Source organism: Erinaceus europaeus, chromosome 8, assembly GCF_950295315.1.
Source record: "Erinaceus europaeus chromosome 8, mEriEur2.1, whole genome shotgun sequence".
Lineage (NCBI taxonomy): Eukaryota > Metazoa > Chordata > Mammalia > Eulipotyphla > Erinaceidae > Erinaceus > Erinaceus europaeus.
The window spans coordinates 101,106,396-101,121,142 of NC_080169.1; the positions used below are offsets into that span (position 1 = coordinate 101,106,396).

The 14,747-nt window shown below is 42.2% G+C and overlaps 1 long non-coding RNA gene across 2 annotated transcripts; it reads right to left on the minus strand.

Moving 5' to 3' along the window:
- Nucleotides 1-79: 79 nt before the first annotated feature.
- Nucleotides 80-14,344, minus strand: LOC132539930 (uncharacterized). Of its 2 annotated transcripts, none has more exons than XR_009551221.1 (4): nt 13,819-14,344; nt 9,689-9,871; nt 2,672-6,026; nt 80-2,310 (listed from the first exon to the last, which is right to left on the minus strand). It is a non-coding gene; the product is annotated as an uncharacterized LOC132539930 (long non-coding RNA). The 2 variants fall into 2 exon arrangements; XR_009551222.1 differs by lacking the exon at nt 13,819-14,344 and adding an exon at nt 12,196-12,234.
- Nucleotides 14,345-14,747: the final 403 nt, after the last annotated feature.

Genomic DNA, 14,747 nt, shown 5'->3' on the forward strand with positions numbered 1-14,747 from the left:
TCTCACCTTCAGGGGGAAAGCTTCATGAATGCTAAAGCAGTGCTGCAAGTGTCTCTCTGTCTCTCTCAATCCCTCTTTCCTCTCAATCCTTCTATGTCTTATCAAATAAAATAAAGAAATAAATATTTAAAAAATTAGAAAACATCTCTGTTCACTCAAAGACACTGAGGAAAGTTACTAAGAGGAGATATTTACAAAGTGCATGAACACAACAAAAGATGGTTAAAGAATGCCTACAGATGAATAAAGAAGCATAGCTAAGAAAATAGAAAAAATGGACCAAGACATGAGCAAACATTTTCCATATGAGGAAACATATCTGATTGGCCTGGGAGGAACTTAGTGACCTACTCAACAGTCCCTAGTGAAATATGATGGCCTACTCATTTAGTTTACATGAATCAGAACATTGGAGCAGGGAAGTAAATGACTAGATCTCTTACATACTGCTTATGGATTAGTAAAATCACTTTGGAAAAACCATTTTGGCATTGTCTTCAAAAGTTCCTATTTTAGGACCCACTTATTCCAGCCCAGCCCAAAACTCAATACATTCTTGCACTTACTCATAAAGAGACACCCAGGAGGAAATTCACAGCAACACTGGCCATACTAGTGACCACCTAAAAACAACCCAAAAGTTCACTAGTCAAAACAGGTCTCAATATGGTTTCCTTTCTAGAAAGTTCCAAATGATTGGAAAAAAGAAGTATCTACATACTTTAAAAGAAGACATACACACTTGACAAAATGGTATAAGTAGGGGAAAAAAGCACAACCAACATGCCCAAGTCCCTTTTCCTTGTCACTTACATGCACTGAACTGCAGCTACAAATGCCCATGGCTGCGATGGTGCTTTCTGTCTCTGAATAGTTGTTTTTAGTTAGATGGGGGTTGTGTCAACTCAGAAGGCTGCACACCATATTTCTCTATATCACCTCTGTACAAGTTAAGCAGAATTGAGGTGGGGGTGCAGGGTGGAGTGGGGATACAAACACTTAAGCCTTTTAATTCAAGTCCCTCAACACCAAGAGCAGCATATGCTTTTGGGCTCCGAATCCAGTCTCCAGCTGATTCCACAACTGAGCTTAGCTTTTTCCTCTGCTCTGCCCTTTTTCTCAAATGTCTCTTCTTCTGATAACTCCTTCAATAAATCACCTAAACAAGAATCTTAGCTCAGGCTCTACTTCTAGGGAAATTAACTCAAGACAACAGTAAATGAACTTGGGATTCTGAATGATTACTTCAGATAAGGAGATGGTAAGGCTAGAAGGGGGTGGTCAGGGCACAGTGGCTTAATGAAGCACCCTGTATTACTTTAGGTCCTTTTTTCCCCAAGTACTTGCGACATAGTTTTAAATTTTAATCATTTCTGGTGTTTAAGTATATTTTGAGAGAGAGGAGAGCAATAAGACAGATCAGAGCACTATGCTGTCATTTTGTGCAGAGCCTCAGATGCAAGTCATGTGCTTTACAGCCAAGCCACCTTTCCAGATCCTACATGATTTTTTAAAAGCCCAGTTAAATAGCAAAATAAATAATAAAAGAGTGGGGCATGAATGAATCAACAGTGAGCATGTCTCATTAAACAAGGATTATGATTAATCTATTTTTATGCATCTGAAATATGATTTTAAAAATGCTTATAAAAATACAGATTTTCACACACACACACACACACACACACACACACACACACACACACTTTATTGTTCACTCTGCATCTATTGAGTGTCTGGTCTGTGCCAGGGATAATTTCAGATGCTGACAATGCAAGTGGCAGACAAGATGACAGAATCCCTTCTTACATGGAATTTCATTATTGTTGGAGAGACAGGAAGTACTCGAGTAAGCAATTAAATTAAAAATTTTAATTTGGGTAATGAGATTGGCTATAAATAAAAGAGAACTGGCTTCTGTAAGGAATGATAGGTGGTGCTGGGCCTCTAGATTGGGAAAGTTGGGAAGATGGCACTTGAACTTATAAGATTACTCTTAGCTCTCTTCTTTGTAATTTTTTTTTGCATTCCCCAAGATCATGTGAAAAAGAAATAGGTGAATTAGACATTATTATCCACATCTCCTGAATGGAAAATCTCAAGAGCAGCATGCTTCTTGGTTGAGACAAATAGTATGCTTTGTTCTCCAAGTGAAGACCCTGAAGAAAAAGAAAAAGATTCAGGAACATGACTTAAATTTCTGAAATATATGTAAATCAAATCACTTTTCATGGAATTTTTCATTATTAAGAACAACCATGAGGATTCAAGAAGGATAGCTCACTGATAATGGGAAATTAAAAAAAAATTCTTTCGGGGGTCCGGCGGTGGCGCAGTGGGTTAAGCGCATGTGGCGCAAAGCACAGGGACTGGCCTAAGGATCCCGGTTCGAGCCCCTGGCTCCCCACCTGCAGGGGAGTCACTTCACAGGCGGTGAAGCAGGTCTGCAGGTGTCTATCTTTCTCTCCCCCTCTCTGTCTTCCCCTCCTCTCTCCATTTCTCTCTGTCCTATCCAACAATGAATAGCGTCAACAATGGCAATAATAATAATAACCACAACGAGGCTACAACAAGGGCAACAAAAGGGGGAAAAATGGCCTCCAGGAGCGGTGGATTCATGGTGCAGGCACCGAGCCTAGCAATAACCCTGGAGGGAAAAAAAAAAAAAAACTTTCTTTTTTTGAAGTACTAGGGGAGGGAATTTATTGAGCCAGCTCAAGGTCCTAACATCCAGATCCTATTCAGGGCCAAAAGAGATTTTGTTGGGTATGTTAGAGACTAAGGGACTGATACAGTTAGTGGCTTTGGAGGGAACTATTGCATTGTTGAAAATGTCATGATGCATTTTTGCATAGACAAACATATGAAAGAGATGACATGACATTTCCAACAACCAATAACTGTCACCCATGTGCTGCGATCTTGAACACAAAACTACCTCAAGACTGGGAGTCCACATCCTCTTTGGATTTCTGTGTTACAGGTGGTGAGGGACCCAACTGGGAGAGCCAAATGCCTTTGGTTAGTTGTGTGAACTTGGCCATACTGTAATTTATCACAGTTGCCTAGCCCTTACCATCTTAAAAGGAGAATAATAGATTCAGAGAGGTGTCTTAGTTGAGACCTGCATGAGACCTTGGATTTCATCCTCAGCATGGCATACAATGACAGATCAATGCTTCCATCTCTTGCTCTCTCTTGGCAAGAGGGGAGGGATGGAGGGATCTTGATGGATTGGGGCAGTGGCTTGGGCTGAAGAGAGCATGCCTTGCCTGTGAAACCCTGGGTTTGATCACTGGCAATTCATAATGTAAGAAAAACAAAAATAAATAGACCATCATAAATGGTAGAGTGGTGCTCTGATCTTCCCTCTCTCTCCTATCTTAAGTACTAACCAGGCCTAATCCTGCTTAGCTTCCAAGATCAGATGCAGTCAGGTGTGTTCAGGGTGGTATAGCTGTAGATGGTCTTCCTTCTTTCTATCACACAGACACAATACAAAAATAAGAATAAAATAAGAATAACCATCATATTTGCAAAAGCTTATCAAGAAAACTCAGTGAGTTAATGTGTTAACTTCTCGGCACCTTTCCCAGCAGTAAAATTACTCAGTGTGTGTTAGTTAAGAATTATTATTCTCCCCAAGTAGTGGAAATTCATTTATGAATCAGGTCATTGGCACTTTCTCTAATTAGAAGCCTTATTTTCGTTAGACTTTTCATGAGACTTAATGACAAAGATCTTAACAGTTCACAGAGCATTGCCAGTTGAATGTTAAGTCCTGTTTAGCATTTGGGCAAAAGAAACATTGCGTTTCTTTTCTTTTTCTGTATTACACCCTTTTATTGGGCTAATATAAGTCATTACCAACACTTTGCCAGGCCCTGCTTCCAAACTCAAGAGTGTCAAATATACAGGGTTACTTTCGATTTGTAGAGGCACCAAGAAGAAGGCCTTTCTCTTAAGTCTTTTTTTTTTTTTTTTTTGGCAGGGGATGGGTGTGGGTGATGGTATGTCCCAGCTCTGGAATGTCCCATGTAGATGACACTTCTTTTATGTCACTCTATTAAGTCCAACTATGACGACTCATTTTCATCATTGTCGTCATCATCATCCGTATCTCTGCTTGATGACTTCTGGAACTTTGCCAAATGAAACAGCTTGTAAAATAAATTTACTCAACTCTTTGGGTTTAGCCTTAAATCATGAATGCCAGCTGTTTCTTGTATTTGAACTAAATCTTCAGGTGTATTGGGACCATCTAGAGAGCCCAGACAGTTTTTTTTTCTTTCTTCTTCTAGACTCCATGAAAATTGTTCCATGTACAGCTGGCCAATTTGCTCCTTTGATGCAGAAAGTGAATTCACCCCCCCCCAAGGCAAGACACAGAAGCTAGTAAATATTTGTTGATTTGATTTGCCACAGGGCAGCAAGTTAATAATCATATAAGCCATACTCTTAATAAGTTAGGGCAGCGGGTGGGGGAAGGAGTACTTTTCCCAACAAATATTATCAGTGGAATTCTGGAAAGTCGATTGGAATGCATGTCCCTGAGTTCTGAGAGAGACAGAACATGATTAAGCCTTCTGAGATAAGGAAGACTCGGTATGGGTTGTGTTGTTTGCATTTTTAGTGATGAGTTATAGTTTTTAGAGGCTTTGATAACTATTGACTAATTCAATTATCACAACCACCTGGTGATATGTGTTGGCTGGGTAGTGTTATCTCTCACAGCCGAGGAATCAAAGCTGCAAGGATGTAAATAACGTGCTCAGACTCACGCAGGTGAAAAGGGTGAAGCGTGAAGCAGGCTCTCCATACCAGATCTGCAGACTGCGGCTGAGAAAGCCAAGATAACGCCTTGGTTTCTGCACATCAATGCTTTTTAAAATGTACAGAGTTGCTCCACTGTTCCTGGTTTTGTGTTATCTGCCTGGCTCATGAAACCTTTAAGCTTCCCATTTTTACAATGATGAGAGAGGGGTTTTAGAGTGAATGTAGGATTCTCATTGGGGATTAAGGGGCTTGGGGACATTGCTGTACTTATTATGAAACACCCAGAATGCACCCAAGACACCATTTCCATCTTTGATGAACTGTATGCCTCCTTTTCCAGCATTGTGATCATCATCATTTTTATCAGAGCACTGCTCAGCTCTGGTTTATGGTGGTGCTGGGGATTGAACATGGGACCTCAGAGCCTCACATGTAAAAGGTTTTTTTTTTTTTTTTCATAACTATTATACTCTCTCCCCTGCCCTGAACTACATACCTTCTTTTGGGGGTTAGACAACCAGAGAACCTTCTCCCATATCTTTATTAACCTCTCAAAACTTTAGATGGCAAAATGCCCCTTTCTCTCAATAAGCAAACTCATAGATTCTGTTTGAGTCTTCAGTAAAGTTGGCTTCACTTTAAGAAACCAAGGTTTGGGGCTTATAAGTCCATTAAGGGCAAAGCCAAGATGTTATTTATTTTGGTCCCTTACACTGAAGTACATACAGACACCATGAAGAGGTTCAGAATAAATACCTCTGGGGTTCCAATTTTTTGTGGGCTTCAAAAGAAGTCCTATGTCTTCTTTCCTCTGAACTCACTAGTTGAAATAATCTCCCTTCCTAGACTGCTGGCTTTTTTTGTTTGTTTGTTTGTTTGTTTGTTTTTTGCTACAACATTATTCTTTTCTGATGGAGATGAGAACTACAGAGGTCAGGGAGAACAAAGGCCTTCTGCTCCATTTTTTTTTCTTTGCAAAATCTGTACTAGAAAACTCAGAGAGGCAGGTCCTGGTGGGAAAGGAAGGATGACCTGGCTTATTGTGGTGAAATGCTCTGTTTGAAATGCTTCTAGCGGCAGCTCCATGGGACAGCTATTAATCGGTGAAGGAAGCATCTTCAAGAAGGTACCAGATCTTCCTCTTGCCTGCCCCATGGCTGCCAAGTGGATCAATATTCAGTGGACCTTTGGCTCTGTGTCCTTTGGGTTCCCTGGTGTTTGGACAGAGGTCCTGGACTCTTCTGTTTACTCTGGAAAACAAATGAAGGATGTGGTTAGCCAGACATATTTTTGGCTGGAGATGGAAAATAGAGTGTGAGGCTAAGGCAGGTCTGGTCATGGATAGGAAGGCCTGGCAGAGGGGTCCCTCTCCTGCTCCTGGACAGGGCTGCAGTGTGGTGCATGAGTGTAGGGGCCAGCTCTCCAGCAAGTGTGATTAGAGGGGGTGGTGGTTCATCCAGTGATGGTATTTCCTTGGTCACAATGTCTGTGGTCAGACTGCTTGGAGCACTCCTGATCCCTGATCCCAAAAGGAGAAATAACAAGTTAGTCAATGTTTCAAATTTGATGAAGCTTTGGCTCTCCTCCTCTTCCTCCTCCTCCTCCTCTTCCTTCTCCTCCTTCATTTTTAAGCACCAGAGTTATTGCAGGTACGCAGTGCCTACATGACTCCACTATTCCCAGCAGCTGTTTCTTTTGATAAATGTTGAGAAACAGAGATAAGGAGATAGAAGGAGAGAGACAGAGAGGAGGAAGAGAGACACCTTTAGTACTGCTCCAACACTTGTGAAGCTTCCCACCTGTAGATGGGGACTGGGGGCTTGAACTCACATCCTTGCACATTGAACATGTGCACTCTACCAGGTGTGCCACTGCCTAGAACCAACCATAGCATTTTTTTTTTACTTAAAGTAGATACTTTTATTTTTAGGCATAATGCCATTGCACATTTTAAAAAAATTGCCACCAGGGTTATTGCTGGGGCTTGGTGCCTGTACTATGAATCCATCACTCCTAGAGGTCATCCCCTTTTTCCCCCTTCTTTCTTTTAATTGATAAGACAAAGATAAATGGAGAGGGAAGCAGAGAAAAAAGATCCAGAGAGGGAGAGAGAGATATATACCCACAGCACTCTGACTGCTTGTGAACCTTCCTCCCACCCTGAGATGGGGACCAGGGGCTCAAACCTGGGTCCTTGCACATGGAAACATGTGTGTACAAAGAGGTGCACCACTGCCCCATTGCACACTTTCAAGATGGCCGTAAACATCTTCCATGTGCATGCCTCAGGGAAGCCAAGCAACAATCCTGTGACTTCTGTCACTTACAGTGGCACGGAAGCAAACCTATGCAGTAATGTCCCTGTCTGTGACACTGATGTAAGTCAAGGAGCCCCTCAAGTAAACACGGGCCTAGCAATAGTCTTAGAAGCGTTGATGGGATGGGGAGCCAGCATAACGGTTCTGCAGAAGACTTGTGCCTGAGGCTCTGAGGTCCCAGGTTCAATCCCCGGCACCACCGTAAGCCAGAGCTGAGCACTCTCTGTCTCCCCCCCACCTTCTGTATCTTTATATCTCTCTCATGAAAATAAAATAAACAAGATGTTTTAAAAAAGAAAAGTCTTCATCATACAACGTTGCCATCAGCCCTACGGGATGGGGTTAGGGTGATCTAATTATGTATGGAAAAGGGAGCAGCAAAGATTGAAACTCCTAGCCAAACATCAGGTTCCAAAGGCAGAACTTTGCTTCCAGCAGTGTTCAGTAAATAGTCTCTACTCCCCAGTTGCACATCGACTTCAAGGACACTGCGATTCTCTACTGCCTGTCAACGTTGATTTAAATACATTTCAATGTAAAATAATCAGATTTGCCAAGCGGCCTCCCATGAGATAAGAGGCACTTGTAGAAACAAAGAAATATCTGTGTGAGAGTTTTCCAAGGAAACTGGTGCCAGACCGTTACACTAGACCAGCATTCTTGGGATTTGTTTTTTCACCCTGCACCCCTATAATTAAAAAGAATAACACCTCATACTCTGCCTCAGCTATTACTTATTTATACATCCTGTGCAAATACCATTGTCCTCAACAGTCTGTGCTTGCTAAAATTCAAACAAAAATGTAAATAAGAGGGGGTGGGGGAGACGGCATAATGGTTATGCAAAGACATTCTTGTGCCTGAGGCTTCCAAGCTTCATGTTCAATCCCCTGACCACCATAAGCTAGAGTAGGAAAAAAAATCAGGGGCAGGGTGGTGGCACACTAGGTTAAGCACACATAGTACTAAGCGCAGGGACCCACACAGGGATCCTGCTTCAAGTCCCTAGCTCCCCACTGGAAGGGGGTCATTTCACAAGTGGTAAAGCAGGTCTGCAGGTGACTCTTTCTCTCTCCCTCTCTATCTTCTCTGCCCCTTTCGATTTCCTCTCTGTCATATCCAAAAAACGAAAAAGATGGCCATAGGAACAGTGGACTCATGGTGCAAGCACCAAGCCCCAGTGATAACCCTGGAGGCAAAAACAAAACAAAAAAAACTAAAAAGGGTGAAAGTTGAGATAGCTTACTCAGGAAGGTACCTATTTTGCCAGGGGTGTGACTCACATTGGAACCTTCAGGCCCCACAGTACTGTGGGAAGTTTCCATGGTGTGGTGTCTCTCCCCCTCTCTCTGTCTCTTCTTTTCTATCTGAAAATGTCAGCCTGGAGTTGTGAAGCCTTGGCAATGGAAAAAGAAAAAGAAAGGTTGAGATAAAAATATACCATAAGAAGTCTCAGTAATTTCTCGCTTTACCCCCTACGGGAGTAAATGCCTCATTTTGGAGACTACTGGATTGATTGAAGGATACTTCGAGCGCCTATCTTTGATTTGCCCTGAGCCCTTGAACAGTTTCTAATGGTCTTATAAATGAATGTCGGCCTCATCAGCTAGACCATGGGTGGGGGAACTACAGGCTGCCACCCAAATCTAGCTTCCACTTATTTTTGCACATCTTGAAAGCTTAGAGTTTTCTTTTTCTTTTTCTTCTTCTTCTTCTTCTTCTTCTTCTTCTTCTTCTTCTTCTTCTTCTTCTTCTTCTTCTTCTTCTTCTTCTTCTTCTTCTTTTTTTTTTTCTGTTGCTGAGGCTGGGTGCCTTTTCCTCCACAGAGAAAAAGGGAGAGGCAGGGAGAAAGATAGATGTCATTTTCACTACTTCACCACTACTAAAACTATACTGAGCAGATACTCTCATGTGCTGGCCAGGGACTTAAACCCATTGTCCTCATGCATGGCAAAATGTGTACTCTACTGAGAACCGTTTTCTCAGCCCCCCATATATATATATATATATATTTAAAATAGAAACAGGGTGAAACTGAGTGGGGGGACAGAGGGAGAGATAGAGACACCTATAGCACTGCTTCGCCACTTGTGAAGTTTCCCTCATGCAGATGGGAACCAGGAGCTTGAACCTGGTGGGTTTTTGTGCATGGTAATGTGTACACTCAACCACGTGTGACACCCCCTGGCCCTGTAAGATATTTTACTTATTTATTATAATTTATTTTTGATAGAGAAATTGAGAAGAAAAGCAGATAGAGAGGGAGAAAAAGAGAAAGACATCAGGAGCATTGTCTCACAGTGTATAAAGTAATATATATTTAAATGTAAGAAAGACTACCCAGGGTCATTGAAATAGCTCACCTAGATAGTTTACTGCTTTGCCATGTGCGCAACTCGGGTTTGAGCCAGGCCCTGCTGCACTGAAGGAAGCTTTAGTGCTATAGTCTCTTTCATTTGTTCACTGTCTGTCTCTATTTAAAAAAGAGACTATGCAGTGAAAGCACTTGCTCTGTCTTAACTTGTGGCCCCCTGAACATGTGCTATTTGGCCTTTTCTATAAAGAGTTTTCTGGACAAGAGGTGTCTGAGTTACCTTTGTCTTGCCTCCATGCAACTTGGGTCTGTAAGCACTTTCTTCCAAAGCGTAGAAGGCGGTTTTGGTGGTGGCGGCTACCATTTTCCCTGGGAGAAGTCTCTTGGGCAACTCACAGTGGTCATGAGGTAGGTCCTGGGTAGGCAGACCCTCAGCCTCGGGGTGTTGAGAGCTGTTGAGAGACTAAGGTCCAGGGTGTGTCAGTGGGCAGATACTCTCCCCACCATGGGTTGGATGGAGGTGGGCTGGATCTTGGGAATCCCATGGTAGAAAGGGGGTGAGTGTAGTGAATTGGGAAGAGGCTAACAGGGACCTCAGGTGAGGTAATCATGTGTTGAAAGGTGACACTGGAACCTGTCATCAATGATTAGGCTTAGATCTGAGGATTTTTACCTGTTTAGGGGAGGTGGTGGGGGGAGGCAGGACTCTGGTGTAGGAGGGCTTCACTTAATATAGACAGACCCATTAGAAGACCTATGCACATCTCTGTTCATAGTACAATTTGTAGTAGCCCAAACCTGGTAGTTACCCAAGTGTCTAATGACGGATGAGTGGCTAAGAAAGTTGTGTTTATATAGACACAATGGAATACTAAGCTGTTAAAAATGATGAAGTCGGGAGTCGGGCGATAGCGCAGCAGGTTAAGCACAGGTGGTGCAAAGTGCAAGGACCGGCGGTGTAAGGATCCTGGTTCGAACCCCTGGCTCCCCTCCTGCAGGGGAGTCGCTTCACAAGTGGTGAAGCAGGTCTGCAGGTGTGTATCTTTCTCTCTCCCTCTCTGTCTGCCCCTCCTCTTTCCATTTCTCTCTGTCCTATCCAACAGTGACAATAACAACAATGGTAATAACTAAAACAACAAAACAACAAGGGCAACAAAAAGGAATAAATAAATATTAAAAAAAGGAAACAAAATATTTTTTAAAAATGATGAAGTCATCTCCTTACCCCATCTTGGATGGGGCTTGGAGGCATCATGTGAAGTGAGATAAGCCAGAAAAGGAAGGATGAATGCCAGATCATCTCATTCATAGGTGGAACATAAGAAATAAAGACAGAAAGGGAAACCAAAAAGTAAAAGTTGGAGTGGGTTTGGTGTATTGCATTAAAAGCAAAGGACTCTGGGAAAAGAGGGCAGGAAGGAGTTGGGGAGGGAGTGCCTTTGGGGTCCTGGTGCATGATGGTGGAAAAGGATCCAAGTTTTGCGTGAGAGTGTTTTGCAGACACCTGTCATGTGGAGAGGAGAAATTGTACTCCTGTCTCAGTAACTATACTGCAAACTATTAATCCCCCAATAAAATTATAAAACAAGATATCAGGTGAGGTCTCTGGTGGGGGTGGTGGGGGAAGGCAGCAAGAGTGAGCTCCAGTCTCTGAATATGAGGAACAGGATAAATAGAGCAAAGCTTTTAGAGCTCTGAGCTGATGGACCTGCCTGAGAGTGAAGACCTAAGAAGCTCTCACCAAGCTTTGGGCTTTGAGTGAGTAAATGGACAAGTCAGTAAGTAAGACAGCTGTGTCCTGAACTGTAAGCAGTGCTTCTGGGGCCCCCTGGACAAAGACAACATGGCCCCAGCTTATAAAATGAGTGTTATGTTAGACTGAGGCAGGTACGGAATAATCCTTGGGCCCCTGAAACACCTCACTTAAATAGTGCGCTACTTTGCCCAGGTTCAAGCCAAGCCCCTACTGCATGGAAGGGGGCTTTGACTCCTTCACTCGCTCTGACTCTGTCTCTTCATTGAAAGAAAAAAAAAAAAACCACCTTCTGTGGTGTGTGAGGACTTAGTTGGCTCAAGATGTCCAGCTATACTAAAGAGACTTGGCCCATCACCATGGCTTCTCCTTGTGCTGTGGGCTGCTTCCAGATGGATCTGGAATGTTAAAGTGGACTTAGAAACTCTAATTCTCTGTCCTAATCCAACTTTCTAGCCCTTTTCTTTACTCTGACACTGTCTTCTCATACAATATTTTCATCCAACTTTTTTTTCTTTTAAATATTTCATTAATGAGAAAAAAGGAGAGAGATAAATAACCAGACATCACTCTGGTACTTATGCTGCTGGGGATTGAACTCAGGACCCTATGCTTCAGAGTCAAATGCCCCATCCACTGAGCCACCACCTCTCAGACCACTTTTCATTCAACTGCTTGTTAGCTATCAAATTCAGACAAAAACTAACGTAGTCGTGATCCCCCAGAAAAATACCCAGAATGGACTTCCTAGTTTTCTTCCACCCTAATTAGATCCCTAATCTCATTTGCTCTGTTGTTTACTAGCCATTTTGTCCCACTTCATATCTTGCTGCCTTTCAGCCACCAAGTTGCAGACACTATAATGATTCCATTTTGACTTTTCTGAGCAGACAACTTCACCAATGTGTCCCAGAACCCCACCTCTCTAGAGCCCAACCCCACTAGGGAAAGATAGAAACAGGTTAGTAGGTATGGATCGAACTGCCAACACCCATATCCAGCAGAGAAGCAATTATAGAAGCCAGAACTCCCACCTTCTGCACCCTAGAAATGATTTTGATTCATATTCCCAGTGGGGGAGAAGTAGCAGGGGGAAGAGGATCAGAGGGCTCTGAACTTCAACTCAGGACCTGGAGAGAGAAGAGGAAAAAGGTAGGGACATTTGGATATAGTAATAGATGTATTTGTGACTTGGAAAGGAAGAGAAAATGGGACCAAAAAAAAAAGTAATTATATGGAAATATAGACAGATAGTTGTAGAAATTATTGTTAACCCACATCTGCAACCTTAGGAAAACTGCTGTAGCTTACAATGGAGGTATTGGGGATTCAGAACTCTGGTGGTGGGAATGGTGTGGAATTATACCCCTGTTGTCTTATAATTCTATAAATCAGTATTAAATAACTAATTAAAAGAAGAAATAAAAAGAAGCCCTAATCTAGAGCAGTGTTCAGAAGGGTTTCTCCCTTTTGCCTGGGTCATTATTTTCTTGGATCTCTAGTTCTAAGTTTTCTCTGAAAACACCCATTTGGTACAATTTAAATTCTGTTAATTCAATTACATTGCGAGTGCACTGGGGGCAGCTGGGTTATTTTCAGAAAGTGGACTAAACCTCCTTAGTAATCAAAGAATTCTTTTGGAAGGTGCATGAAGACTCAGATTCCTGTCTTTCTGGGTTTTGTTCATTTGTTTGTTTTTAATATTTCACTTGATGTATTTATTACCATTAAGCACCCATAGGAGATTTTTGGAAATGAAACATAACTTCATTGGGGGAATTTTAGTTGCAAACATTAGAACACCTTAAATAAGCTTTAGAGACACTCCAGGGTGGTCCCCACTGAAAACAGAAATGTGTACCTTTGATGGAGAAGGGATTCAGGGCAAGAATCAGGTTTCCTGCCACCTCCCTGCCCTGTTTGCCCAACTATTAACTCCTTCATTATCTTCCCCTCCTCAGCTCAAATGGCAAATCATTTGTTGTTTTTTAGTGTTTTAGTTATTTATTTTAATGACAAATATAGAGAGGAAGAAACAGAGAGTGAAAGAGAAGGGGAAGATAGATAGGGAGGGAGAGAGAGAGATAGAGAGAGAGAGAGAGAGAGAGAGAGAGATCCCAGAGCACTACTCAGCTCAGTTCTGACTTATGGTGGTGAGGGGGTTGAACATGAGACCTCAGAGCCTCAGGCATGAAAATCTTTTGCAGAATCATTATGCTGTCTCCCTAGCCCTATTATTTTTTATGTGGTTACTTATCTGTCTGTCTGTCTATCTATCTATCTATCCATCTATCATCTATCTGTTTTTAATTAGAGTAATGCTCAGCTCTGTCTTATAGTGGTGCAGGGGGATTGAACCTGGGGCCTCAGAACCTCAGGCATGAAAGCCTTTTTGTATTATCATTATGTTGCCTCCCTAGAAACTGTTTTTAAAGCTTGTTTTCAGGTGGTTGAACACACACACCATGAGTTATTTGACAGTGAAATGGTCGGTGGCAGCAAGTCGGTTTGCATCAGCACCACGCTCCTCTAGAAGTCTTTCTTCTTCCCCGACTGAAGCTCTGTTGACTCCCCCCACTCGCCCTTTCCACTATCATCCTACTTCTTGTCTATGTACTTCACTGCTCTAGGGATCAAATGCCATGTTTTAAACTTACTTTTCTTTCTTTTTTCTCCCCCTTCTCTTCTTTTTCTTCTTCTTCTTTTTTTTGTAGCCTACAGGATTCCACTGGTCCAAGATGATGATCTTCTTTTCTTCCTCTTTTCCTCTTCTTCCTCCTCTTCTTTCTCCCCTTTCTTCTTCAATCTCAGACAGAAAGAGAAAAGAGTCACCACAGTACCACTCTACAATTCAATTCATGGAGCTTCCCCTGGTGCCATGCATGGTGCTTCCAAGTGGTGTTGGGGTCTTAGGTCTTAATACATGGTCAAGTCTGTGCTCTACCAAGTGAAACCTGGACCTTTCTCCTTTTCTAACCAGGTAGGTCTATGTTACCTTGTTGACAGGTCATGCATTTTTCTTTTCTTTTTTTTTTTTTTATAGTTGATACATTTAAAAAATTATTTATAAAATGGAAATGTTGACAAAACCATAGGATAAGAGGGGTACAATTCCACACAGTTCTCACCACCAGAGCTCCATGTCCCATTCCCTCCCTTGAAAGCTTTCTTGTTCTTTATCCCTCTGGGAGCATGGACCCCAGATCATTAGGTCGTGTACTTTTCTAAAATCTGTTACACAAAGCAGTAAAGTTCTGCTGCCTGTACCTTCCTCCCCTGATTTGCTTTCCTGCTCCAACCCTACTGAACCCTCTGAGTCTTGATATCCACATCCATAAACTTAGACAAGGTGCTTGCATTGCTATTTCTTGATTTTTTTCCAGCTTTAGGCATTTTCTATTGATTCTTCACTATAAAAAATAAGAGTTGACCCTTCCTATATTTCCTTGAGAATCAGTTTTATTATGACGTACATCATACACACACTAACCTGTATCCAACTTTTACAGTTTGTTAAAAATAAACTTGGCTCCTTTACGTGCCATTCCACTTAAGATCAAGAACCTGACACCACCTGGCTGTATTC